This window comes from Aegilops tauschii, chromosome 5 (genome assembly GCF_002575655.3).
Source record: "Aegilops tauschii subsp. strangulata cultivar AL8/78 chromosome 5, Aet v6.0, whole genome shotgun sequence".
Taxonomy (NCBI): Eukaryota; Viridiplantae; Streptophyta; class Magnoliopsida; order Poales; family Poaceae; genus Aegilops; species Aegilops tauschii.
Genome location: NC_053039.3, coordinates 434017895 through 434040798, shown reverse-complemented (window position 1 = coordinate 434040798; position 22904 = coordinate 434017895). Strand labels below are relative to the sequence as shown.

At 47.2% G+C, this 22904-nt stretch overlaps 1 pseudogene; it reads right to left on the bottom strand.

Moving 5' to 3' along the window:
- Nucleotides 1–7421: 7421 nt before the first annotated feature.
- On the bottom strand, nt 7422–14121 carry LOC109774985 (pectin acetylesterase 3-like; annotated as a pseudogene).
- Nucleotides 14122–22904: the final 8783 nt, after the last annotated feature.

Sequence of the window (22904 nt, the reverse complement as noted above, 5' to 3'; positions counted from 1 at the left end):
GTGGAATTAGGTTTTTGGCTCCGTATCTGATCGTTTGGGGGTACGTAGGTATATATAGGAGGAAGGAGTACGTCGGTGGAGCAAAGGGGGGCCCACGAGGCAGGGGGCGCGCCCTAGGGGGGGCGCCCTCCACCCTCGTAGCCGCGTCCCTCCTTTCTTGACGGAGGGTCCAAGTCTCCTGGATCTTATTTGTTGAGAAAATCACGTTCCCGAAGGTTTCATTCCGTTTGGACTCCGTTTGATATTCCGTTTCTTCGAAACACTGAAATAGGCAAAAAACAACAATTCTGGGCTGGGCCTCCGGTTAATATGTTAGTCCCAAAAGTAATATAAAAATGGAAAATAAAGCCCAATATAGTCCAAAACAGTAGATAATATAGCATGGAGCAATCAAAAATTATAGATACGTTCGAGACGTATCAGGACGCCGGTCCCGTGGAGCGACATCCACCTCCCCAATGGATGGCACCTCAGCACCGACCGTGTGCCGATCCCGCCGGTGCCGGCGAGCGGCCGTGCGTGCCGCGATGAGATCGAGCGCCGCCGCCGCCTCCTCCCCGACGACCTGTACTACGACGACAGGTACGCCCCCGACTCCGTGCTCTGGGACACATGGCTCCAGGACGAGCACGACACGTGCCGCGCGTCCTACTTCGCCGGCACGGTGTCGGGGCCGCGGCGGCCACGTCGAGAGGTGCGCGGGCGTACGCGGGTGCACGGCCTCACGCCCACGCCGTCGCCTTCCCCGTCTCCGTCACCACCTCCACCTCCTCGCATGACAGCGGAGGAGGAGGCCCGACTCATGCAGCGTGTCATGGAGGACTCCGTGAACACGCACGACGAGCGCCAGTGGGATGGCTTGGAGGAGGCGCTGGCACTCTCTGCCGCCGGCGACGTCGCCTTCCCCGAGATGGAGATGGTGGCCGTCAAGGAGGAGGAGAGGAGGGAGGAGGCGATGGAGGTGGAGCCGGTGGCCGCGTTCCACCCCTGCCTGGTGGGCCAGCAATGGAGCTGCTCGTGCACCGCGCCGGAGATGGCCGACACTGTGGGGGGCGTGAACTGGTGCCCCACGCCGCCGCGGTCACCGGAGCGGGAGGCGTCGCCACGGGAGGAGGGCGTGCAGGCACCTCCCGCCGTCCAGCCCGCCCCCGTCTACCACGCACCGCCGGCCCACCTCTGGACGCCGCCGGCCTACATGGACCTCGTCACCAACGACGACGACGCCGGTGGCCACTGAAGAAGGCGACAACGACGGCATCGACGGGCACGGGCAGGAGCGCGCTGGCGGTGGCCGTTTTTTATTTTCTTTTTTATGTTTAATTATGTCAAGTTGGACGTGAAACTTGGCTGTTTTGTGGCCTTGGCGACCCTAACTAAGTTTTATGTTTATTAAACTGCGCTTATTTACTTTTTTAGTCATTTTATTTACGTTTTTCTATTTTTTTAAATCATGTCCAACGCGGACGTGATTTGGGGTGTGGCGCGCGGTGAACGCACGCATGACCCAATGGACAAGACCGGACACGGGCGAACCCATCGGCGCCCCAAAGGGACAAAATCCGGCCAAACCGAACATCCGTTTGGGGTCACGCGGTGGAGTTGGCCTCAGCTTGTTGGAAAGAGAGCAAGAAGAGAGAGCAAGCTTGTGCATACATGTGTGACTGTTTTCAAAGAGAGAAAACGTGAGAAGAGAGAGATTACACTGTGCATGCATGTGTCAAACTGTTCCTGCCAGACCTATTTCTGCATGCTACTTCCTCCTAGCCTGCCTAATTACTCTGGTACTACAAAGCATCTGCAGCTGGACAGTGGCTAACACGATTTTTATGGCTGCTGGACGGACAAAAACTGGAGGGTGCCGGGACACCCGGGTGTCGTCGAACCTTTTCGCTAACTTAATTGTGATGTAGTCTGATTCTATTATAATATTGTTTGCTTCCAGTTGTGGAATCAGTCTTGCTTCCAGTATCATTTGAATTTCCAGTACCAAATAGCAGTAGCTTAGCTCCAGACATCATATTCTCCTTTTTGTTATTAGTTCATTAGTGGAGTTGAAGACAACCTTCAAGTTCTCATTATATTATAGCATTACCAGGATTTTGCCAACCAAAACATGAACGCTTCTTTTGTAGCATTACCAGGATTTTTTTAGATCACATCATGTTGATTATAGCCTGCTGCACAGGATGTTAAAACAAACTGTATTGTTCTAAATGCTATTTCTTCTTTGTTATAGGCATGTCTGGCTACGATGGCTCGACGGACTACCTCCACCTCGCCCACTACCTTGGATTTCCCCTCAGCGCAATGACAACCGTCCGGCGGTGGTTGTTGCCCTTTCCTCGTTTCCTGTGAGTCCCTGGTCTCCTCTCCCTCTGTCCTGAGATGGTCTGGCCGTCGAGTCGTGTCTGATTGTGGTGCTAATGATTTATGGTTTGGTTGTGTGGTCATGTTGTCTGTGGTTGTGGTATTCTTGGCACCACAATCTTGTATCTTGTTTGTTGCGGTTTGATAATCATTTAGGAAATTGGCATGATACTCTAGGGTTTGATTCATGTGTTTGATTTGAAAAACAAACTGGACCATGTATTGCATATGTAGGATTTATGTGTTAAGCGGATTTATCTTTTCCTTCAAAAAATTGGGCATGGAACAACTTTTGGGTTGTGGCATAATGATAGAATCATACTGCATGATGACATTAGTTACCTCTGTACTTTTTTGAGGGTCTTATGTCACTGTCATGACATTTTTACCTTCTACTAGAGTACTGCCTCTGTTCCTAAATATAAGTCTTTTTAGAGATTCCAATATGGACTACTCACGAGTCCATATTGGAATCTCTAAAAAGACTTATATTTAGAAACATAGGGAGTAGATGATATTTGATTTGGAATAGGTGGTGTTCTCCCATCCAGCTATGGAGCTGTTTTTTATTTTATTTTTGGTGTTGATGCACGAGCATTGGAGCTACTGGTAACTGGTTGGTTTGCTGTTGGACACGAACTTGTAACTGTAGGGCAGTAGTTATTTTTGGTCCTCTATATATCATGCTATTGTTCTGGGCTATGGTGTTTGGTTTCTAGAGTTTGATCTAGAGAACCGTGGTACCGGAACTTGTTTGGTTCTTGTTGCTACTGTGTGCTAGACTAGATGGTATCTGATATAGAGCCATCTTACTAAGAAAGGCATGTGTAGTGTAGGTGCATTTAAATGACGTGTATGTGATTCTTAGATGCAAGGGGACAACATAGCTCTTGTTTTATATTATGGTTTGGTCCATATGATGATTGAGTATTTCTTCTGTCATGCATAGAGCATTTGATTCTTCAAATTCTGATGTGTTTTTGTGCTCTACCAGATGCAGCTCGGAGCAGCAGGACGGTTGCCTTGGCCTCGAACGGCTCAGAGCAACGACGGGGAGCTCCAGTGGCCTTCCTGAGGCAGTGACGACTATGATGGGTACGGCTTGGATGATGGATTCTATGACACCGACAAGCCGCCGCCGCTCGCCCCTGTTTTGTTGTTTCCATTTCCTTTTAACTTGTCCTCTATCGTTAACCGATGTTGCATGTATCCCTATGAACAAGCAACATATCTCTTCTTCCTATGTTTATCTGTTTTGGATGCGTCGAGGCCATGTATGCCATAGCAATGCTTTGTTGCACGCTCGTTTTGTATTGGAGTTGTTTGAAACGCAAGGTTGCGTCGATGGCCATTCAGACTTGAGATGTTGCTGAAGGAGAGCATCGTGATGAGTACCGAAAGCAGTGTTAGTTTGTTGCGTCGTTGTTTAGCTTATTATTTTCATGCTTTATCCAGTGTAGTGATAATTAAATGACGCGTGTGTGATTTTTAGATGCAAGGGGACAACATAGCTCTTGTTTTATATTCTGGTTTGGTCCATATGATGATTGAGTATTTCCTCTGTCATGCATAAAGCATTTGATTCTTCATATTCTGCCGTGTTTCCGTGCTCTGCTAGGAAGAACCTGAAGCTAGCAGCCGCGCTAGATGCAGCTCGGAGCAGCAGGACGGTTGCCTCGAACGGCTCGGAGCAACGACGAGAAGCTCTAGTGGCCTTCCAGATGACTATGATGGGTACGGCTTGGATGATGGATTCTTCGACACCGACTAGCAGCCGCTGCTCGCCCCTGTTCTGTTGTTTCCATTTCCTTTTAACTTGTCCTCTATCGATGCTGCATGTATCCCTGTAAACAAGCTACATATCTATTCTTCCTATGTTTGTTTGTTTTGGATGCGTCGAGGCCGTGTATGCCGTAGCAATGCTTTGTTGCACGCTCATTTTGTATTGGAGTTGTTTGAAACACAAGGTTACGTCGATGACCATTCAGACTTGAGATGTTGCTGAAGGAGAGCATCATGATGAGTACCATAAGCAATGTTAGTTTGTTTTGTTGTTGTTTAGCTTACTATTTTCATGCTTTATCCATTGTAGTGATAATGGATTTGGATTGAAAGAATTTGAAGCAGCTTCATCCTTTTTGGGATTTAAATGAATGAACGTCTCTAATGTAATGGATCATCCTTGATTTGCTTGAGTTTGCAATCATGCAGGCGATGAATCATCTCATTTTGTGTGTTTGGTCTAGGACTATTTTTCAAAATGGCGAAAGACGAACTGTCTAATCATACAAATACAAAGAACAACCAAACGAAAAGGGAATGATAAGAAAAGAAAGTTCAAAGATGGTACTGCTATAATGCATTTCAGCTATCACACGACTTGATTTTGCCAAAAACACACGTACACTTGATTTGTTTCTACCAACAAAATTGTTCAAATACAAAGAAAATATGCAGAGATATTAACCTTTTTATTCTTGTCAATATCTGGGCCCTTTTATGTGTCTTTTTAAATTATAGTGTATTTGCCATAAATAAACGTGGACTATAAGTAACAAAAGATGGTTGGTTTTTAAAATGCAGGGGGTTATTCCTCCTTTTTTTTGAGACAAGGTTATTCATAAATTATAGTCTAAGCAGCCAACAAAAAAAGCTTTGAAGAAGGCAACTAAAAAAAGTGCTTTGAAGAAAGACAGCAAAAAAAAAAACTTTGAAGAAGATGGGCCGGTCCCGGATGCTTGCGTGTGTGGAGAATAAAATCCGCCCAGGCTTAGGCATGCCTCAAAATCCGCCCAGATCTAGGTAAAAACGTCAGGAATATGCCTAGATTTAGGTAGAAAATGGCCTGACTTGTCGTTTTCGCGAAAACCTCCAATCCGACCGATTGTAGGCAGGATTTAGGCAGGTTTGCTCGTTTATGGCTCATTTCTCAGGCAGTTTTCCCTGCTCCTTGGCGGACGGGCTAAGGCCGAAGCAACTCCATCCCCTATTTCATGGGCTTTTTCATTCATCCGGTGCTGTAGAGTAATGATGCATGCCCGTAGCTGAGAGGAAAACCTTCAACAACCAAATGGACGCCACAATGGTCATTAATATAAATATTTGGATTGATGATATGATAAGTAAAACTGGAAATATGCAAGATGTTGAGGCTGCCATTGATCTCTTGGACCATCACCCTCTAGGTGAACAATGGCGAAGGGGCCAAACCCTGATCAAGGGTGAGGCTGCCATTGATCTCTTGGACCATCACCCTCTAGGTGCAGCCGATGTTCGTCTTCAGCTTGAATTCCTCCGGGACGATGGCGAAGTGCTTGGTGAACTCCAGTGGCATCGGCAGGCACTCCAGCTTCGGTGCAAGGATGAACTTGGAGAAGTGGGTTGGTCTGGCATCCTCACGGAAATGCTCATAGGTCTTCGGCCGCTTGGGGACACTGTGGAGCTCCACCACTGCCTTGCCCTTCTTATCGGTTGGAACCACCTCGCTTGCCTTGCCCTTCTTGTCGGCCACAACCACCTCCTTGCCCTTGAACTTCTCTGAAGCAGCCTGGTCAATTTCCATTATGAATAACACGAATGAAGGTCAATGAAGGGACAAATGCGACACACCAAGATCAACGAGGAATGCTGAATTGTTTGACAAAAATTACCACAGTTGTTTATCAACATTGATTCATCCCACACACCTAGTCCAAAGACCTTATTTTATCCACCATCGCACTCCACTACTTCTTCCAACCATCTTTCTCTTATATCATTTTCTCTTCCACAACTCTGTCTGTCTGTCTCACCACCTCTCCATTGCAATGAACCCAATTCCCAACGACATTGGATGGAGCACATTTCTCCTTGGGTGGTCACTCGGTGACCGCACCAAGTTCGCGAAGACCATGGAGGGGTGCTCTGAGTTCAAGAGCATTGACGGCATGCATAAAGAGGCAGACACTGTGATGTTGAAGGCAACGAAGACGGACTTGAAGAGGTTGTATCCTGACCCAGCCAAAGACGCTATGTCAGTGGACATACCACGTTAGGCGATGGATGAGGCCGACTCGGCCGATTCAGGGTAGAGAGCCAGATGTGCCAAGTACAGGCTTGTCAGTGCTCCTCATGACCAATCGACCATCATGATGGCGCCGGCCATCATTGTTCTGGAGGACGAGGAGGAATAGGAGATAGTGGATGTTGTGCTCAAGCCTGAGGACGATGACGAAACAGTGGAGTTGGTGGTCAGTGCGACGGAGCCAAGCGACCGTACACTGCCCATGGAGGTGGACGACTACAAGCCTCAGGCCTACCGCTGCTCCAAGCGCCTCCAGGCTCGTCGCGGCTAAAATGAAGTGCTTGCAAGCTTGATTTACACCCCACCCCCCTTGTACTTAATCTCGTCCGAACCCCTAAAATCCATCGGGTATTGCTAAAGCGAGGTGGTGGTCAATCCCGTTTGAATCCCCAAGAGTTAGATTGGATCCCTATTGTGCCAATCCAATGCGGCCAACAAATCGAGTGTTAGGACAGAGGGCTTACCACCATTGCCGAATGCCCGCCAGTGAGGTGGTGAAGCCGGTGATCGACACCGGTGCTTGCCGTTCAGTTCTTCGCCCCGCTGCTCGCCGTCCAGATCTCGTCACCGCCGGTGTGAGAGTGGAGAGAGGGGACCGAGAGCGGTGAGAGAAGGTGAGGGTAGTTATGGCAGCGCTTCGGGAAACAACACGACGTCTTGAGCCTGGCTCCTCGCGTGCAACCTCTGCCCCGCGTGCCTCGAATTGTATCGCTCGGGCCTGACTGTGGAAAAATGGCTGATTCAAGCGTTCCTACTCGGCTAGACCCGGAGGTGTTTTAAACCTCATGCAGGCCGAGATTTTGGTGCGAGGCGGACAATGAACGGGCCAAAGTTACACGGCACGGGCATGGTTGGGCTATATGCAGCCTACCGAACACGCCATTTACAGTTTACAAAGGTCGACCTTATGGGAGGACAAAAGTATAGGTGCTGCGGTGGCATTCTGTATATATAATGTAATTAGTGCTAGCTCATTGGTTGTAATTTCTTAACCTTGACAAGTCTTTGCAGGATATGCAGGCTCATCTGCTGGTACAGTGATGATTTCACCTTCTTTAACTGATATGCATATTTATCTCATCTGGAACGAGTTGACACAAGAAAGTACACGCAACAAAATAATATTACAAGACACAAACTCACTAAAAAGTAATCACTCTGCTAGCTGTAATGTATATTTCCCCCCTTTTTTTGCATCAAATCAGTTGGTCCTCACATCTCGTGATGGCATGTGTTGTCGCAGGGGTAGGCGCAGTCGATGGCCCTCACTTCAGCCTGGCCGAAGTACCAGTCACCCACAGATTTCCAGATCGCCTCACGCAAGAACAACACAAAACATGAAGTGAACCGTTGACGATGAAACTTCAAAATTCAAGTCATGGCTAGCAGGTACCTTGTTTTGAATAGAAGTAGAGCCATATGCATTCCAAGTAGCCGGGTACTCGGACTGGTCGTGAGTGAAGCACGAGTTTATGAAGAACCCGTTGCTCCTCGAACGGGAGACGCCTAGCACGGTGCCCACCATCTGGTCCCTGAAAGCTGCACTCATAGGTATAGATTGATACTCAGAATTCGAATCATCGTTTATTTGGTACTCTCTCCGTAAACAAATATAAGAGCGTTTAGATCACTAAAGTAGTGATCTAAATGCTCTTATATTTATTTACAAAGGGAGTATGTTGCTAAATTAATCCATGTATATGTATATGCCTGCATACCTTGCAAGAAGTTCATTTGGAATGCGTTGCAGGCTGAACGACTGGACTTGCAGGCTCACCAGATGCGGCCGGGGTCGGCTCCGTCCGGGGCCAGGCTTTCCCGAATCTGAATTGCATTTGCTATTTTAGTGTCAGTACATGGATAGCTCGTCCGGGGCCAGGTGTCACATTGTCAACACAACACACACAACAAAAAGGCCTAGGCTTGGATGATATCAGGTCAGTGCATAGATTTCTTCCTACCTGCCAGGTATCGTAGGCTGCATTCAGCACGAAGATTGGGGTATTTATGCCGCCGATTACATTCTGCGGGAAGAAGCACTGCATGCATGTGCACATGAGCTCTTGATAAGTTCATATTAGAGAATTCAACGTCTAGGATGCATGTGCATGCATACAAATGAAATGAGCGCTATGTATACGCACCGAGGTGGCGTCGAGATGACTGGTGCAACTCCTGGGCAGGTTCTGAGCCACCCCATGCGTGGCTACGACGCCTCCGAAGTAGTATCTCAAGGTATGCCACCCAGCGACGTTGACGCTGCATGTATACGCATGCCGGGTGAACAATGATAGATCGATGCACTTCAATATTCACATTGGATGGTAAGTTATGCATGCATGTGTACTACATACGCGTCGAGGAAGAATCCTGCGTCGGCGAGGCACTTGACAGTGGTGCCCCGGCCGGCGAAGACGGCGCCGAACTGGTCGCAGTGCAGCACCACCGCCAGGGCCCCGGCCGAGCTTCCTGTCAGCAGCACCTGATCCGCGGAGGACATCCCCATGGAGAGGAGGTGCTGGATGGCGGCGTTCCATATGCGCTGGCCCCGGAAAAAGAGACCCGAGCCCGCGTCATAGCCTTCGCCGGCGAAAGACGCGCCGTCGCAGTAGCGGATCACCACCCGATTCCAGCTGTAGAAATCTGATAATGCATGGGGCACACACACATATAGCAAGTTTGACTTAGAGTAAACCTAGAACTTCAGATATTTTGAAACGGAGGAGGGAATATGCACGAACCAGGGTTGTCGAAGGAGCTGGAGCTCAAGATGCCGCCGAAGTAGATCTGCTTGTTCATTAGATTCGACGAGCCGAGGCTGCTCGCCTTGCGGTACAGGCACGACCCCACGCTCTCGCACCATGAGCCTCCCTGCATGCAGCATGTTGGTCCATCGGTTGATTTGGTGAAATACATCACATATGCTCAGACACAACATGCATGTCTTTATATATGTAGAGTACGTACCTGGAGGTGGATGATCCAACGGTTCTTCCCTGCACCGGAGCCCGGATCCATGTGGTAAGCCGGCGGCGTCCCATCCAAGCACACTGCACATCATTTACATATGTGGTGCAGTTACTTATAGATCATACTACAGAATTTGTTTTTCATTTTATACATAACGTGTCAATCCAACAGATCGTCCGCCCTTGTTCGGAGAAAATTAGCAGCCTAACGAGAAATTGACCAAGTTATGAAAAAAAAGAAACTGACCAAGTTATGAAAACATTGTAAACTTAATTACATATGGCATTTATATAAGTTTATCAAAATCTTGCAGGTCACAGAAGACATGACACAAGCCGTGGTTACGGATTGTGCTATTCCAGAGTCGTAAATCTCAAGATGATATGCCGGCTCAGTGTCTCGGAGGTGATCGTAGGGGTAGGGTGTGCGTGTGTGTGTTCATAGGGTACGCCGTACGCGTATGTATGAGCGCCTGCATCTGTTCTAAAAAAAGTGTCGTAAGAATCAAGGAAACTATATAGGTTGTTTGGAAGATTGCAAGATCTGATATCATTAAGCGGCATATCAAATGCCTAATAAGTGTTGAATTTGCAGGATTTCATATAGAATATTGTACAAATTTAAATGATTTGATAGTATAGTTTTTTTAGGGAGAATATTGTGGTAGTTAATGTACAATTAAGTGTGAATTTGTAAGGATCCAACAAATTAAACAGTAGTAATCGTGTACAATTGAACACTAGATATCATTACCTGTGGAGATATTAATTGCACATTGATATATGGTAGAATAATGATTGCATGTTCATATTTGGTAGGATATTAATTGGTAGGATATATGGTACTAGAGATCTGTTGTGTCTACCCCTTTGGGCGTTTTAATATGGTATATATATAGATATACCAAGATATAGACAGAGTGTAGAAACTGCCTGAACCACTTGAATTTTAATTTGGTGCAGTTTTTGCAATTTTAATCTGAACCAAATGAACCATATGCACAACACATCATATTGTCGATTTTTTTTATTTTTTTTTAAAAATCACTCTTCTTCGTGTGGCCATGGAGGCATGGCGGATCCCACCGCCAATGACACATCCGTCTAAATATAATACACTCGTATATTCATTTTTTGTGAATCTTAACATCACAAACTGAAACATTTGGGCATTTGATTTTGGTGTGTACATCCAAGTTGTACAAAACCGTTCATAATTTAGGAAGGATTAAGTAGAGACATGGCATAAAGAATATGCATGTTACATACAAAAAAACAATTTACCACTCTTATTTTTGCGACATATGTTTTTGGAATTTACCACTCATATCATCAGTCTTTCCTATATTATAATCTCTTCACGCCGCGGTCCTTTCTTCCTTCCTTATATCTTTCTCACTTATGGAAGGGATACTCCATTTTTTTTTGTTGCTTCCAATATAAGCCGTGCTCCTTCCATGCCTTCATATTTCCTTCCTATATTAATCCGTGCATGCCCACTCCTTCCCATATTATAATCTCTTTGCGCCACGGTCCTTCTTCCTTCATTATATCTAACGTGGTCCCGGGCATCTAGCATTCTACCCACAATGGTTGGCCATACAATCGCGATTCATAATGGAAAGGAACATATACCTATTTACATAACAAATCCTATGGTAGGTCGCAAATTGGGGGAATTCGTGCCTACTCGGCATTTCACGAGTTATGAAAATGCAAGAAAGGATACTAAATCTCGTCGTTAACTGAATTCTGAATAGAAAGATTAAGAAGGAAAAAAAAGATTCAAAATAAAGTAAACGTAGGCGGGGAATAACCTTATTTATGACAAGTTTCAAACTAGTAAAGTATATCCCTAGGATAAAGAAGAAGAAAAGTGGGCTAAGGAAACTCGCAAGGAAAGTTCCAACCGATCGTCTACTTAAGTTCGAGAGAGTTTTCAAAGCACAAAAACGTATCCCTATGTCTGTTTTCAAAGCACAAAGAGTTCTTGACGAGATTCGCTGGCGTTACTACGAGGAAACTGTTATGATACTGAACCTCATGCCCTATCAAGCATCTTATCCCATCTTAAAGTTGGTTTATTCGGCAGCCGCAAATGCTACTCATTATAGGGATTTCGACAAAGCGAATTTATTTATTACTAAAGCCGAAGTCAGTAGGAGTACTATTATGAAGAAATTCAGACCTCGAGCTCGAGGACGTAGTTTCCCCATAAAAAAAAGCTTTCTCACTCATTAACTTCTGATTTCCGATGGCCTCAGGCAACCCGACTCCTGCTTTTCTTTTCTCAACCAGCTTCTTTTGCAGTCAACTCGTGAACCTATAAAAACTGGTTGGACTTGGTATAGATAAGCGATGTGGTACTATTTAATTTGGTGAAGAACCTAAAGTTTGACAGAGTCGAGTAAGCTAGCTCCGTTGGATTTCCATCTTGGCGCTAGACTGGAGGTCGGCAGATCGATCCTGTGCGTGTACATATTTTTCCGGTGGGATGTCTTTTTAACTCCACGCGGGCCATGTTGGTAATAGACAAAAAGAAGGCCCACTTAGGCACATGGAGGTGTCAAGCGAGGGCAAGGGAGGTGCACGTACGAAACGGTTTTAGTACCACCTCGCGTATATGTTTTAAACTCAAACTGAAAGCGTAAAATCACGGGAAAAAGCGTATTTTTTTAGGGTAACTTGTTGCCGCTTTTATTTAAACATCAAAACTCGGAATGTCATCCAAAATTACATCAAGCACAAAGTCCGGTGGAACTTCTAGCCAAACCTTACATACTTCATCTCCTACCCCTACCTTAGCTAACTTATGAGCGGCAACATTAGCACTACGACTTACCCAAGAAATTTTACTCTCAGTAAAGCTCCCAAGGATGGTTTTGATTTCTTGTACCTAGGGGCCGACGGCGGAAAGGTTCTTGCTTGATTGCTGTAGCATATTCACCACGCCCTGAGCATCCAACTCCACATGAACTCTTGTAGCATTCAACTCCGCTGTCACCTGCAAACCCCTTTTACAAGCTAGTATCTTTGAGGCTTCTGGTTTGACAACATTGGGGGAAGTGACAAGCAGCTGCCAGAAAACCACCATTGTGATCCCTAAGCACCGCGCCACCTCCACCTTTCTGGCCATACTTTGGGATCGCTCCATCCGAATTCACCTTTACCCAGCCTTCGTCTGGTGGCATCCATCTCTGTGATTCTGTACGCTTCGGCTCCCTCAACGCCCCACGATGCACAGCTTTCCATTCCGCCATGTGAGAGATCACTGTGTGCATTATTTCATGTGGTGGCGCAATAGGCTTTCCTTCTCTTGTAGCATTACGAGCTAGCCACAGACCATAGGTAGCCTGCACCATAACCTCCTTCTCTTCATCAGATGCACCCGAGAACTAGTTAAGTAACCAGCGCGCTAGAGCACTCTGGGAGTCGATCGTGCACGGTGGGATCACCACCGAAACTCCCTTCTCTGAGCGAAGAAGCTGCCAGAACCTCACTGAATGTTGACATGACCAGAACCGATGATGAATCGTTTCTTCTCGACCACAAACAACACAAAAAACTCCTGGTTTTATCCGACGTCAATGTAGCTCATACCCTACAGCCAGCCTGTTTTTTATCATGCGCCATATATGGATTTTTGCTTTGGCCGGGGCACATGACTCCCATAGCGCCATGAACCCCTTATGCGTCTGCACCGAGTCAGAGGGCTCCGGTTGTCGGTCCTCGATCGGCCCAGCGATCTCTTCAAGTGGTACGCTGACTTGACATTGAAGCATCCTTTTTGTGTAATTCCATGCCACATAATCTTGCTCATCTGGCCCGCCGATTGCAATCTGGAGAATATCTTGCGCATCACTAGGACTGAACATGGCGTTCACTTTAGCCGGATCCTAAGCGTGCCCGTTCGAAGAGAGCAGGTCAGCAACCCGCGTGACGCCCGGCACATAAACTTGACCTAGTGGTCTCATGCAACCTTTTCTTGGTATCCAATTATCATGGTGGATATGAACTTTAGAACCATCTCCAATTCGCCAAATCACCCCCTCCCTGAGCAGGTCTCAGCCATGTAGCACACTCCTGTAGGTGTAAGACACATTTGATGGGCAGGTGGCCGACATGATCGTCTCTTCTTTAAAATAGCGTGCTTTAAGAACCCTAGCACAAAGGGAGGCTGGTACTTGCAGAATTCTCCATGCTTGCTTTGCCAACAAAGCTTGATTGAACGCCTCGGGATCGCAACCCCAGACCAACAACACTCTTTGCTGCACACATTTTTTGCCAAGAGACCCAGTGCACTTTCCTTTCACCATTCGTTGCACCCCACCAGAATTTCGAGGAGATCGAAGTCAGGTTCTGGCACGTTTTCTTTGTGAGCTGAAAACAACTCATGGTAAAGGTAGGTACAGCCTGAAGCCCAGATTTAACCAACACCTCTCTAGCTGCTTTGGACAGTCCCTGCCCCTTCAAACCACTTACTTTCTTTTTTGAACTCTCCGTTACATATTTGAAGGTACCTTCCTTCGATCTACCAACCAGTGTCGGTAATCCCAGGTACCTCTCACTCAACGCCTCGGACTCAACTCCAAGAGCGCCCTTTAGCTCAGCCTTCACCTCCTCCTGGCATCCCTTACCAAAAAAGATGGACGATTTTTGCAAGTTGACTTGCTGCCCGGAGGCCGCCTCATAAGAAGCCAGGATCCCCTTTAGATCCTCCATGTTGGCCCTCGACCCTTCCAGGAAAACTATGCTGTCATCAGCGAAGAGTAGATGTGTCACATGGGGGCCAGTGCTCCCAAACGACACACCTTTTATCTCTGCATCTCTTTGAGCTTTCTTCAACAGGGCCGAAAAGCCTTCCACGCAAAAAAGAAAGAGGTACGGGGATAGGGGGTCACCTTGTCACAGCCCCCTAGAAGGTGAAAAATTCCTCGAGTATGCACCATTTAATTTGACAGAAAAAGTTGCTGTAGAGATGCACCTCATTATCATCATGATCCATGTATGAGAAAAGCAACTCTTTCCAACATCTGCTGCAAGAACACCCACTCGACGCGGTCGTACGCCTTCATCATGTCCAACTTCACCGCACATAAAGGCTTCTTCCTCTTCCTCGTCCGAATGGCATGAACGCACTCATAAGCCACGAGCACATTATCAGTAATAAGCTGCCCCGGTACGAACACACTTTGTTCCTCCGAAATAAGAATGGGGAGGATGCCTTTCAATCTATTAGCAAGAACTTTTGTAGCAATCTTATATAATACATTACAAAGGCTAATCGGTCGGAACTGGGACAACAACTCCGGTGAGTTGGTCTTCGGAATCATGACGATGACCGTGTCATTGAACGCAGCAGGAGCAGCAACCACGCTCAAAAAATCTCGGACAGCCCGGCAAACGTCCCCTCCTACTTGCGCCCAGTGGCGTTGGTAGAAAAGGGCTGGAAGGCCGTCCGGCCCCGGTGACTTTGTCGGGCCCATTTGGAAAAAGCGCCTCTTTGATCTCCTCATCTGTGATCGTAGAAGTTAGTGCGTCGTTCATCTTCGGCGTGACAATCTGCTCGATGTGTTGGAGAAGATTATTTGCTCCTTCCGAGCCCTCTGAAGAGAAAAGATTCTCATAAAAATGTGCTGTCATCTCACGCATTTGTTCATCACTTGTACACCTAGATCCATCCTCCCTGCGCAAAGCTTTCACCGTGTTTTTCCTCTTCCGGTGCGATGCGCGGTTTGAAAATATTTGGTATTCTGGTCGCCCGCACTCAGCCAATCCACCCTCGAGCGTTGTTTGTACATAACTTCCTCCCTTGTATAAATTTCTCTGAGCTGCTCTTCAATCTCACGGGCCTCCAGTGAGGACCCGGAGACGAGTGCCCTCGTTTTTGCCTCTGCTAGCTGGTGCTTCAACCTGGTGATCGATCTTCTTATAGAACCAAATACCTCCCTCGCCCATCGCTGCATGGATCCCGTCGTGCATCTAAGTTTTTGCCAGACCGCTCGGAGTCCCTGTTCGCCGGTAGCCGCAGCCTCCCAGGCCTCCTCAAACATTGCTTTCTGCCAAGTCCGTCGGTCGGTTCCTAGCCGTCTGCAAGTCGTGGCATGGGCTACTGTCCGGCCATGCCTTCCACCGTTCCCACCACGGCCGTGCCCCATTGGCCGTCCTCCTCCGGCGGCGCGCTCAAGCCCACGGCAGCGACTGGGACTACGCGATCTACACGCTCCCCTTGGGCCAACCAGCGGCGAAGCCGCTCCGCCTTGGCGAAGGCCAGCAGCTCGTGGTCCTCCATGGCTGCTGCCACGGCTTACTCCTCCTATCGGGAAGCGATCATCGCCCCAACTCCACCAACACCAAGTACTTGGCGTACAACCCCACGACCGGGCAACACGCCCGGGTGCCCGGCGGCCTCGACTATGGCCACCACGTCGCCGGGTTCTACTTCCACGCGCCCACGGCCGAGCACCGCGTCCTCTTCTACACGAGGTACCGGACAGAGCGTGTGCCAAGGCCACCGCCACGGCAACTGGAGACGGTGACCCGGAAACACTATACCTACAGCGTGGCGGCGGCGGGGCGGCCGGGGGTCAGGACGCTCCCCGCCACCTCGTACGGAGGCTACACCAGGTGGAAGCTCAACGACGCGCCGGTGATGCTCCGCGGCTGCCTGCACTGGACGAGACGGTTCCCACGGGTGATCGTGTTCCACACAGAGTCGGAGAAGTTCCACGGCATGCGTGGCCCACCGGAGGATGGCCGCGTGATCGGCCGCCTGGTCGGCATGGATCGGACGTTGGGCGCGTCGGCGTTCGCGGAAGGCGGCCGGACGGTCAGGGTGTGGGTGCTCCAGGGCTACACGGAGGAGACCTGGGCTGTCAGGCACACGGTGGACGTTGGCTTCATGGGCGGTGGCTTGGACTTCAAGTGGCTGGGCATTGCCCACGTGACCCAAGAGGGCGACGCCTTGTTCTACGGGGCGCGGCGGTACGACGTGTATAACCTCACCGGTCGAAAAGTGGTGAGCGCCGGCAAGGGGATCGCTGATCGTCTGACCGCAACGTGGCACGTCTACCGGGAGGGCCTCTTTTCTCCGGCCCCGCCCAAAGGCAGCTAGTACTCTCATCTGGCTCTTTTCTCCGGCCTCACTAGTCACTCAATGAATCAATCAATTATGAAGACGCGTGACGTCATCGTGACGCCGACTACATCCGGTTGACCGTTCTTCTTCGTCAACTGCATGCAAACTAGTCAATGTGTACGTGCAATGCACGTTAATTTGGAAGTATATTAAGTGCATGCGGATATTAAGTAGGATATTATTTACGTGTTATTATGTAATTAGCATTATATTTGGCATGAAATTAACTACACGCTAAATGTATTGAGCGCTCGACATTGAAGCAGTCTAGGTCGTTGGATTGACATGATTTGATAGCCGAGATTAATTGAATCTGACTTTTGGGTCTTTTTATATTGATATAGATATAGATGCAATTGCCTACGGGGCATGTCCATCCGCCTAGTTGAAAAAACAAAAAAAGGAATCGAATCTTCTCCTTCCTCGACTGCATGCAGACTGCGTGCGTGCTCGTCGGACGGAGCGTCCGTCGCCTTGCGCGCGCGCTGAACCGACGGGCCTCCTCGATCGGCTCGGCGCTAATTCCTCTCGGGTCACCTCCTCGATCGGCTTGTCCATGCATGCATGTATGCAGCAGCGTGTGCATGCATGTGATGTACGGTAGCGTGCGCGCACGCATCGACTTCGACATGCATGCATCAATGCAATTTCATTGCTTGTATTCTCAAACCCAAAACCCATTTTAAATCTCAATGACAAATGTCGAGAGTGGGAACCCGAAAACCCATGAACGACTCGTGAGGAGTGCGTGACAATCATATCAAATACTCCCTCTGTAAACAAATATAAGAGCGTTTCGATCCCTATTTTAGTGATCTAAATGCTTTTATATTTGCTTACGGAGGGAGTAGTATTTTGGAAACACAAACTGATCTAGCTGTTGCATTAATTCCTTTGTCCTCACGCCTTGTCCGGGGATCGCCAGTTCGATGGTCGATGACTTACCGCATGCACACAATGGAGGTTCAATGCATTTCATCCTAAGTGAAATACATATAGTGCAATGTTGTCTCCACAAAGTCATCCATGCATAGACGTACAGTACGTGTTTTTATTACTATATAATAAGGTGTACGTAGATGACACTAGCATGACACAAGGTAAAGGTCAATTGATGGCTTTGCACGTGCGTATAACAACGCCGTCGTCGTTCTAAGGGACACGAGAATGCAAGTCTTTTGATATGATGAGTCACCATGTCGTTCTAATAGACGTAGGTTTATATGGCAAATCCTGGTGTTGGCAGACATGACGAGCATCGACGGGACATGGTTCATTAGTGACACACAAAACACTTTGATGCCATGATCTTTGTTGTTGGGTACAGCATCGCTGCAAAAAAGTGGCTCAAGGTTCCATCATTCGTGCCAAGAATGATCGGTGATTGGCTGATCGGTGATGACAACATGGTGGCCAGGAGATATTCGACTGTGTGTGTGTGTTTTTTTTGGGGGGGGGGGGGGGGGGGGGGGCGGTAATGGACAGGAGTGACGACATGGACTTCGTCGCCAAGGATACATTATCTGTCTACAAATTAGCAAACCATCATTAATCTCGTTATCCAATATTGATTAGTTATTGAATGATCATCATTTTTTTCTGATCATGATTAAACCATGAGTATATGGTTACTTGTTCCCAAATCTAATTGTTTGTATAGTGATCGGCATTTTTTTTATTGACTTTGAATATCATTGTAGAATTCCTGCCACCACAATTTCTTTGTTTGGTCATGCGCCCGTACGCGTCACGTGCCCGACGGATTCGTACGACCCAAACACGTACTAGTATGTGCGCACGTGATTGAGGAACCTTAAACACCAAATCAACTGCCACGGAACCATAAAAAGAAGAATTGGTTCCTCGATCGCGTGTGTCAACGTTTTTTGCTTCGATCATGATAAACATGTTTTTTCTTTTGTGGAGCAAGATCAATCTATTATTGCAAATTGTATACGATATATGGTCGTCGTCAGCACATCCAATAATAAACTATACCCTAGAACTAAAAATATATAAGATATTTTGATACCACGATAGCTCGCAACATTTCCTGGTTTTCCCTCAGGGCATCTCCAAAGGATATCCGCAAAATTCCAGTATATGGTGTCCCCACTTTTGTTTAATTTTTGCAATCCAATGGAGACCACTATCCGTCCGCAGAGCGATCCGGACGTCTGAAATTCGGTATTACAGAGACAAACAAATAGACGATTTGCGGGAGTCCGGACATCGGGCTAGCGAACAAAAAACCACCACGTGCTCCCCCCCTTTGAGGGAGAGGTGTTCGACGAGGAGGCGCTTGCCACCGCCGGGCTTGAGGTTATTGACGAGCCGGGCGTTGGCGGCGCTGGCTCCCAGGAGGAGCAGCTGCTCCAGGCCATGGGCGCCAGCTTCCGGAAGCTCTAGGCGCTCCACCGCGCTCGCCTGGACAAGGTCAAGTCCAGGACGGCGGTGGTGGAGAGGATGGAGGAGGACTTTGGGGGGCGCGTCGCCGAGGCGCAGGACTGGTTCCGCCAGGCTCAGGACGAGCTGAAGGCCGCCCGGGCTGAGCTGGCCAACCGTGAGGTGGAGCTCGCCATGAAGCTGGCCGACATCGAGAAGGCCCAGGAGACGGCGAAGAGGCTGGCCGATGAAGCCGAAGCCGTCCGGTCCCATGTAATTGCATCTAGTGCCCCATAGTGATTTTTGTGTATTGAAGACTTATAGGTTAAGGGTCTAATGCGTTTATGAGTGTACACATGTCTATAAGTCTATGAGGAGTTTGATATTTACAGAGAAAGTCGACTCCTAAAAATGAAGTTCTTCGACTGAAGACTTTGGTATTCTGAAGACTTTCTGAAGACTTTGAAAGTGAAGAAATTGGTGTGACCTTGAAGACTTGGTATTCATTTGAGGAACATGAAGCGTGAAGACTTTTGTTTTCGTTGTTTCGTTTTCTCTTTCTTGAGTCATAGGAAACACCGTACTGTTAAAGGGGGTCGAGGAAATACTAAGGAAAAATTTCAATGTGATGCTCAACTCAAAATCCTACACCTACTAATCCCTTCGAGTGAAGCCATTGGAAATCTCATACAGTTCAGTCAATTTCTTCAGTGACAGAGACGAAGTTCTTCTGGTCGCTGAGGAATTTGTTTTGACTGAGGAGTTAGGAATTCGCCAGTGCGGATTGCCTACACAGTGAGGAACATGATAGCCCTGAGGAATTTGAACCTCAAATTTCCGACCGTTGCTGTGCTACGCGCCAGCTGTCCCAAAATATCTTATCCACCTAACGGTCATATCATTGAAGGGCATTTATGTCTTATCATGTCGGGCTGCTCCCTAGGCTATAAATAGCCGCCCCCTACAACCACTAGCTGGTTGGCTGCTCCGAGAGAAACTGACACTTGTCATTTGAGAGCATCCCATCCTCCGAGGACTTTGAGTGAAAATCATCGAGTGAGGAAAAACCCCAAACCCAAAACACCTACAAACCCAAAGTGATTGAGCATCACTGAAGAAATTGATCCTGCGTGGATCCGACGCTTGTTACCTTTGAAGATTGTGCTTCTTCCAGACGGTTAGGCGTCATGGTCTAGAGCATCCAAGAGGAATTGTGGATTGCCGAGTGACCGAGTTTGTGAAGGTTCGGAAGTCACCTGAAGACTTACCTCGAGTGATTGGACGAGGTCTGTGTGACCTTAGTTCAAGGAGAATACGGTGAGGACTAGGTGTCCTGGACTGTGTGTTCAGGACTGGGTGTCCGGGACTGTGTGTCCTCAGGTTTAAATACCCAGCCGCTCCAACCAGATGTATAACTGAGACAGCAGTTGGAACTGGTCTACCAAATCATTGTCTTCACCAAGCCAACTGGTTCTATTTCCTCAACTCTTTCATTTCCTCATAACTGTGTTGTGCTCTTGTTCATATATGTGTTTGAAGACTTTGACTGAAGACTTTCTCAATTTCCTCAGTTCAATTTCTTCAGTCTGTTTGTCTTCATCTTGTGATATCCTGTGTTTACGCTTTCTGTACTCTTTGCTCGTCTTCATTCCATCATGATGACCATGCTTGTATCCTGTTATGTTTACTTCTGAGTACTTATTCTGTTGCAAATAGTTCTTCGCTAAGGAATTTCCTCACCCGTAAATTCCTCAGTGAAGAATTCATAAAAATCGCCTATTCACCCCCTCTAGTCGATATAACACACTTTCAATTGGTATCAGAGCAAGGTACTCCCTTGTTCTGTGTGATTTTGGTTTAACCGCCTGGAGTTTTAGTTATGTCGACCGCAGGTATGATCAAGGTCTCTGCTGGCTGTCCTACCTTCGATGGGACAGACTACCCCTACTGGAAGAATAAGATGCGAATGCATCTTGAGGCAATTGATAACGATCTCTGGTATGTTGTGGAAAATGGTGTTCCCTCTGTCTCACCCTCACTGAACGCTACTGATGTGAAGAGATTCAAGCAACTCGATTCTCAAGCGAAGAATATCATATGTGGCCATCTGAGCAAAGGACAATATGGAAGAGTGAGTGCTTTGGAAACTGCTAAAATTATCTGGGATAGGCTGTCCAAAGTGAATGAAGGAGTCTCAACTCAGCGTGACTCTTGAGTTGATGTTCTTCGCAATCTCTTCAACCGCTTCAAAAGACTCGACAATGAAAATGTTCAACAAACCTTCGATCGCCTCACTAACATCTCAAATGAGCTTCAAGCGCTTGGTGCCACTGACATCACCGACCATGAGGTGGTGAAGAAATTGTTGAGATCGCTTGATTCCTCATTTGATACTCTGGCATTGATGATACAAGAACGAGCTGATTACAAGTCACTTGATCCCGCTGATATCCTCGAGAGGCTAAATACTCATGAGTTCCAGCTTGCTGAAAAGAGAGATCTCTATGGTTCGAGCTATGGCAGATCACATGCACTGAAGGCGAAGGCAGTATCTGAGTCCGAAGATGAAGACTCTGGTAGCAGCCTTGGTGACCCTGAAGAACTAAGTCATGAGCTAGCACTGCTCGTGAAGAAATTCCAGAAGTTCTCAAGACGTGGTCGCTATGGAAGACCCTCAAGGAGCAATGATTCCTCATCCAGTGACTACAAGAAGAGGCTTTGTCACAAATGCAAGAAACCTGGACACTACATTCAAGATTGTCCTCAGTGGGAAAAGGAATTAAAGAACAAGAAATACAAGGATTACAGTTCTGATGATGCAAAGAAAAAGAAGAAATCCTTAAAATCTTCATCATCAAAATCCTCAAAGTCTTCATCTCACAAGAAAAGCAGCTCCAAGAAGGCTCGGGCATTCATTGGCAAGGAAATGGACTCTGAGGCTGAATCTGAAGAAAATGAGGAAGAGGAGGCATCTGAGGAGTCCGAATCCGGCGTGGCGAGCCTAGCCCTCGCTACTGCATTCGTCAGCAAGTCTATCTTCAACACTGAAGAAAATGACCTCACAAACAAGGCTGATGAAGGCAATGATGACTACGCTCCCACCTATAGCTTCATGGCAAAGGGTGCCAAGGTACTCAAATATACCTCCTCTGAATCTAGTGAGAATGAATCTGATGAAAATCTTAAGCCCAGCTATTCTAAACTTGCTAAGATTGCTGTGAAACAACAAAGGGCTTTTTAAAAGGTTCAAAACATGCTAGACAAAAGTGATGATATGTTGGGTGAAGAAATGGATCGCACTAAAATCTTGACTGAAAATCTTCAGAGACTTAAGACCAGGTTTGACAACCTTCAAGGTCATCATAACACTCTCTTATCTGATCATGAGAAGCTTTCTTATGAATTTCTTCAGAGAAAGCAAGATCTTGAGAAGCTAAGAGTGAGTTATGAAGATCTTCAGAAGGAGCGCGATTCACTTCGTGCTCAACAAATCAGCGCTTCTCAGGAAGAATTTATTCCTCCATGCTTAAAGTGCATCGAACGTGAAACTGCTAATTCTTCACCTGAATGTTCAAATGCTTCACGTGCTACAAATTCTTCACCTGCCTCTGTTATCACTAATTCCTCATCTGAGGATATTGCTAGTATCACTGACAATACAGGGCTGAAGGAATTGTACATGACAGGCATGTACAAAAGCCTCAAAGGGCATCAGACTCTTTGTGATGTGCTTAAAAAGCAGATCCTCAACAGGAACCCTAGGAAAGAGGGTATTGCCTTTGAGAGGAAAATCAATGCTGATGGTACATATTGGAAGCCTGAGCAGTACCCCAAAACCTCATGGGTTGCTGCAAAGGGACCTCCAGTTGATCCATCTAATCTATCTGGCTTTACATGTGAATCTTCTCATTCTTCTGATGAGTCATTTGACTCCAACTATAAACTGTTCAAAAATCAGAATGGTGAAGTATTTGCTAGATAT